Consider the following 6000-nt stretch of genomic DNA (forward strand, 5'->3'; position numbering starts at 1 on the left):
CCAGGCGGCACAAACGGTTGCATATACCCTGACTGCGTGCAATGAACGCAAGATAAGTGACACAATTTCATCTTAGCAGGCAATATTAACTAAATATGCAGGTTTAAAAATATATACTTGTGTATTGGTTTTAAAGAAAGGCATTGATGTTTATGGTTAGGTACATTGGTGCAACGAGTGCTTTTTTCGCAAATGCGCTTGTTAAATCAACACCCGTTTGTCGAAGTAGGCTGCGATTCAATGAGAAATTAACAGGCCGACCACATCGATTATATGCAACGCAGGACACGTTAGATAAACTAGTAATATCATCAACCATGTGTAGTTAACTAGTGATTATGTTAAGATTGATAGTTTTTTATACGATACGTTTAATGCTAGCTAGCAACTTACCTTGGCTTCTTGCTGTCCTCGCGTAACAGGTAGTCAGCCTGCCATGCATGCTCCTCGTGGAGTGCAATGTAAGGCAGGTGGTTAAAGCGTTGGACTAGTAACCGGAAGGTTGCAAAAATGAATCCCAGAATCCCCCCTGAACAAGGCAGTTAACCCCCGTTCCTAGGCCGTCATTGAAAATAAGAACGTGTTCTTAATCTGACTTGCCTAGTTAAATAAAGGTGTAAAAAAATATATATATACAAAAAAAAAATATTATTAAAGTTCGGCAAATCGGTGGCCAAAAATACCGATTACCGATTGTTATGAAAACTTGAAATCAACCCAAAAGTATGTGGACACCCTTTCAAATTAGTGGATTTGGGGGGGGGCAACTCCATATTAATGCCAATGATTTTGAAATGAGATGATCGACGGGCAGGTGTCCACATACTTTTAGTCATGTAGTGTATTATCCACTCCTAATGGCGTGGAAACGGCCAACAGTACAAAGCGGTGCTGTCATTCAAATGTAATGTGGCTAGGCCTACATTCTGCTAGAAGCCTAGGGCACATGGTCACGTAAAAACAGAGCTAGGAGAAGATTAATAGGAACCAGTCAAACTCATACAGATAGAGGTTAGGGCTACTATATATAGTCATTTCAGGGTTATAAATAGAGCAGCTGTGTTACAGCTGACCCTCGGACAAATGCCTGCATATCTCACACATCTGCACATCTCACGCTGTTATTGGCTGAAGTCAGCTTCCTGTGAGCTGTGGTCATGTATCAGTAAGAGTATCAGGATGACATAGCAATCAGCCAATAGCCGTGCGAGATGCAGTGCGATATGAATGTACTCTGAGTGTACAAAACATTAAGAACACCTTCCTAATATTGAGTTGCGCATACCCCCCCACCCATTGTGCCCTCAGAGCAGCCTCAATTTGTCAGGGCATGGACTCTACAAGGTGTTGAAAGCCTTCCACAGGGATACTGGCCCATGTTCCTTCCCACAGTTGTGTCAAGTTGGCTGGATGTCCTTTGGTGGACCAGTCTTGATAGACACAGGAAACTGTTGTGCATGAAAAACCAAGCAGCGTTGCAGTTCTTGGCAAATAACGGTGCTCCTGGTACCTACTACCATACCCCGTTCAAAGGCAATTTAATATTTTGTCTTGCCCCGTCACCCTCTGAATGGCACACATACACAATCCATGTCTCAATTGTCTCAATTGTCTCTAGTGGTTAGAGCGTTGGACGAGTAACTGGAAGGTTGCAAGATCAAATCCCCGAGCTGACAAGGTAAAAATCTGTCGTTCTGCCCCTGAACAAGGCAGTTAACCCGTTGTTCCTAGGCCGTCAGTGAAAACAAGAATTTGTTCTTAAACTGACTTGCCTAGTTAAAAAAAGGCTTAAAAACCTCTCTCATCTACACTGATTGAAGTGGATTTAAGTGACATCAATAAGGGATCATAGCTTTCATCTGGTCAGTCTGCCATAGACAGTTTTGTGTAGACTCTGTATAGTGTAATACAGGCGTATAGTGTAATTGTTGTTTATAGAGGTGTTGTTTAATGATTCGTTGGACAGGTCGTCAATGTAAATAAGAATTTGTTCTTAACTGATTTGCCTGTAAAAAAAAATAAAAGGTGAAATTAACTTTAAAAAATAACTTGTTTAGGAGGATTCAAATGAAATGAACTAGGCCTAAGCTAGTCTCTTTAGAAAATAGTTGACCGGCTTTCAAAGGGCTAATAGCAGCCAAAATGGACACACATTCCTACACACAGGTCTGAGAACTGCATTGCATGGGAACCTATTCAACTCTTGCCAAGGCACTGGGTCCCCTTACTCTCACACCTCAGAGAGAACGAGACGGAGAGAGACAGAGAGGCGAGCAAGCAAGAGAAAATAGGGGATCATTAGAAGGGGATGAGTGAAAGATGGAATGGTTTTTTCCACTCCTTTGTTACTATGTATAGCAGGGTTTTTTTTTATTATTGGACATAAAGGACTAAAAACAGCAGGAAGTCAGCTCCAGGTGATTTTAACTTTGGAAATCATTTCCCAATTATTCCTCCGCATAATAGAGAGAGACACAAATCGTATACTAATGTAAGCAAGGTTTGAAATTATTGTTTAAGTCAAACATGATCTGTTTGTAGACTGCAAATTGACTGTAAGAAGCCGAAATTATTTGTAATTATGTTCCAGCCCCCCAACCATTCCCTCAAGAAAAAAATTGGCCTGCGGGCAAATCTAGTTGATGATCCCTGATGTATAGGCTGTGTGTGTGTGTGTGTGTGTGTGTGCGCCCCTTAGCTCCATGCTAACAGCTCAGTAAAGACCACTGCTGTATTAGCCGATTACCTGTCTATCACAATAGACAGACAAGTAGGCTAATCAAGATCCAACGGACGAGAGAAGGCTAAACAAGAAGCTGTAGGTGAACAGTTGCTTGAAGAAGAGGCCTTGAGCTTGAAGAAAAGAGGCCTGTTGAACACATCTTTCCCATTTCGTTCAGAGAACCAACCTTCTCACTAATAATAGGCTACACTCTAAACAGCAGTCACAGTGACAATAGAGTACAAACACCTCCTCCTGATCACCCTTCCTGCCAGAGGGATGGGTAGGAGCAGGTTTGGAAATAGTTTACAGGGATTAAGGTGGATTATCATCTACCTGACCTGGATCACATCACTGTGAGGCAGGGCCTTGATTGATGACATGTGTTGGATATAGGCCTAGCTGAGGCAACACAATAACAACTACAGTGGCACCATGCCATAGATAACACCGCACACAGCTTTCCCGTGTGGGTGTGTTTCTCTCTCTGTCCCTTGGTGCTTCCGTCTCTTTCTCCCTCCGTCTCGGGCTCCCTTCTTTCCCCTCTCTCGTTCGTTTTCTCTGTCTGCCGCAGTCTCACTCCGTCCTCCACAGCCATGTTGTTTAATTTAATAACTCAATTGATGAGGGAGTGACATGCTACAGACCAACATCTGTACAGGAAAATAATATTGGTGTTCTTGTACGGATGACAATGAATTTGTATTGATGACAATCTATCAAAAATACAATGTGTTCAAATCTAGGCCATATACCTTGTGTAATAGTTTCACCTGTCTCAAATAGGCTGCTTTGCATGATGTATTGTGGTCTCTACCTTCTTGCCCTTTGTGCTGTTGTCTGTGCCCAATAATGTTTGTTCCATGTTTTGTGCTGCTACCATGTTGTGTTGCTACCATGTTGTTGTCGTCATGTTGCTGCCTTGCTATGTTGTTGTCTTAGGTCTCCCTTTATGTAATGTTGTCCCTTGTCGTAGTGTGTTTTGTCCTATATTTATATGTTATTCAAATTTTTAAAATCCCAGCCCCCAGTCTTTTGCCTTTTGGTAGGCCGTCATTGTAAATAAGAATATGCTCTTAACCGACTTCCCTAGTTAAATAGGTTAAATAAAAATAGCAGTACACGACTTGACTCAACTTGTCACTTAAGCTATATATTAAAACACCTGAAAAACACTGGGAGGGTAATACAGAGCAACATGACCAATTCCACTATAGATATAGACTACATCTCTCAAAGCCAGGACATTACATCCTGTGCCTAGAATACCGGTCTCAACGGGAGGGTTAAAGACCACTGCATGCCATCCGTCTGCAAATGCCAGGTAATGTAACATGAACATCTTGAGAAACACCCAACATATCGGCTGGTAGGATAGAGCTCTGTTGGTGATTTGTCCAGCTAGGTCACATGTGGAAAGGTTGCTTGACACACACTTGCAGCATGGTGAATTCCACACCTAGGCTTTAGAATGGGCCTTCTCTTGCCTCTCACCAGTCCAGCTCCTTCACTCATTGAGAGTATAGAGAGCGAGGGTACTGGGATGGGTAGGCTCACCAAACATTGGTATCCATTTCTGATATTTGTCTGTGTATTGCTCTGTATTCGTCTGCAGTTAGATTTGGCCATCTTTTTTCAATGGCTTAGGCACAAAACTCAGATTCATACTAGACCCTTGGGGACTTATTAAGTAAAGTTCAGAAGGTGACAGGGGTGGAAGTTGACAGTGAAAGTGATTGTGTTCAGAGACACGGATAGCTACGCTGAGTTTTACAATATGACTCATCGCGTGATTACAGTAAGAGGGTGAGAAAACTCTATCATGCTCAGCTCCCACCAGACTAGATGTCAAACAAATTGAACCAAAATTGGATCAGAAAGGCTAGCATCAGCAAAAGGTCTCTCACAAGGTAGGCAATAGGACATCCAACTCAATACCATCACAGGCAGCACCACAGCTGGAGAAAAAAAACGAAAGACATTTTCTTGAATTATTAATGACCCTTTTATGTACAGTAGGCCTAGACAGTCACTGGGCCTTAGCGCTCCTCCGCGACTACTCAGACAAGACCTGTAGTGTTAACTACGCAGCCTGTTACTGTATCTCGTGCTGCTACCAAATTCAGACCAGGGCCAGACATGCAAACAACCCTCTAGCAAGCAGAAAAACCAGGGCATCAGTGAATAGTAATTGATTACAACGTGCTAACTTGGCATCCAGGCAGTGATGACTACATATTTTATTATTGAGCAAGAGTGACAACTGCTAGCCTAGCCCTAGCAGAGGTTGCCGCATCACTTGGAGTCATATTGGCTTTAACTTGAGATAGTAATCCTCGCTAAAACGTCGCCATTTCTGGGAATTAGTCAGCTAGCTATGATAACTCTAAAATGCATGAACATTGTAGCGAGGAAGTGTGTAGCTGATAACCAGCTAAGTGAAATCGAGGAAATCCAGTTCGAGTTCGTTGATGTTTATTTCTACTATGCCGGTCATCATGGGCATCTCACCGGCTATCGTGATGAAGAAGCTAGAGCAAGCTAACATCGGTAAAGTATTGATATTCTCGCAATATCAGAACAACTTACCTGTAGTTAGGTGTTTTAATATCCGTAGAAAACACCAAAGGGATTGCGAAATGTTAGTGAGGAAACGGTTAGCAAAATGTTCCTCGAAAACCCCTTATCTTCCGTCGGTGAGAGTGCGCTTGCCTGTGTCGGTGTGTGTTCCTGCTTCCGTCCCCTGCCAAGCCCTTCTAATTTCTCTCGCTTCTATGAATCCCTTTCTCTATTTCATTTAAATGTCTGACATGCTCTCCCCGGCCACGCCACATGGGCTGACAGCTTCTCTGGGCTGTTCAGTCCAATGAGAAACGAGGCAGGACTGCCAGTCTCAGCCAGTGATGGGGTGATTCGCTGAACGCCTCTGTGGATTCGGGAGAAAAAAACGGAAGAAACAGGATGGCAAGGTTACTGTAGTTCATTCGGGTAGCACTGGATGGATCATCTGAGTACACCGGTAACCTAGCTCAGTTTTCCCCGCCCTTTTATATTGGTAAAACCCAAAACCAAGTTCAAGTTCATCACTCAAATTCAAAGCGTAGAACCATCACTTACCTGAGTTGTGTTCAGATTTCCCTCTGATTGAACAATAACTCATTTCGAAATCTTGCAGAAAGGAGGACACATGCGGTTGCAATAGTCCATGGACTTTGGGAAACACATATTTGACCATCTTGATCAATTAGATTTTCCCCCCTTTTTATTCAGAATGTGTA

General features: G+C 42.8%; 1 protein-coding gene across 1 annotated transcript in view; it reads right to left on the reverse strand.

The window, feature by feature from the left end:
- LOC106610271 (fatty acid synthase) overlaps positions 1–5596 on the reverse strand; it is a 42442-nt gene extending 36846 nt beyond the window's left edge. Inside the window, exon 1 of the mRNA XM_014209529.2 lies at positions 5312–5596. The gene's annotated coding sequence lies outside the window, so the exon portion shown is untranslated. The remainder of the gene's footprint in view (positions 1–5311) is intronic.
- Positions 5597–6000: the final 404 nt, after the last annotated feature.

This window comes from Salmo salar, chromosome ssa01 (genome assembly GCF_905237065.1).
Source record: "Salmo salar chromosome ssa01, Ssal_v3.1, whole genome shotgun sequence".
Classification (NCBI taxonomy): Eukaryota; Metazoa; Chordata; class Actinopteri; order Salmoniformes; family Salmonidae; genus Salmo; species Salmo salar.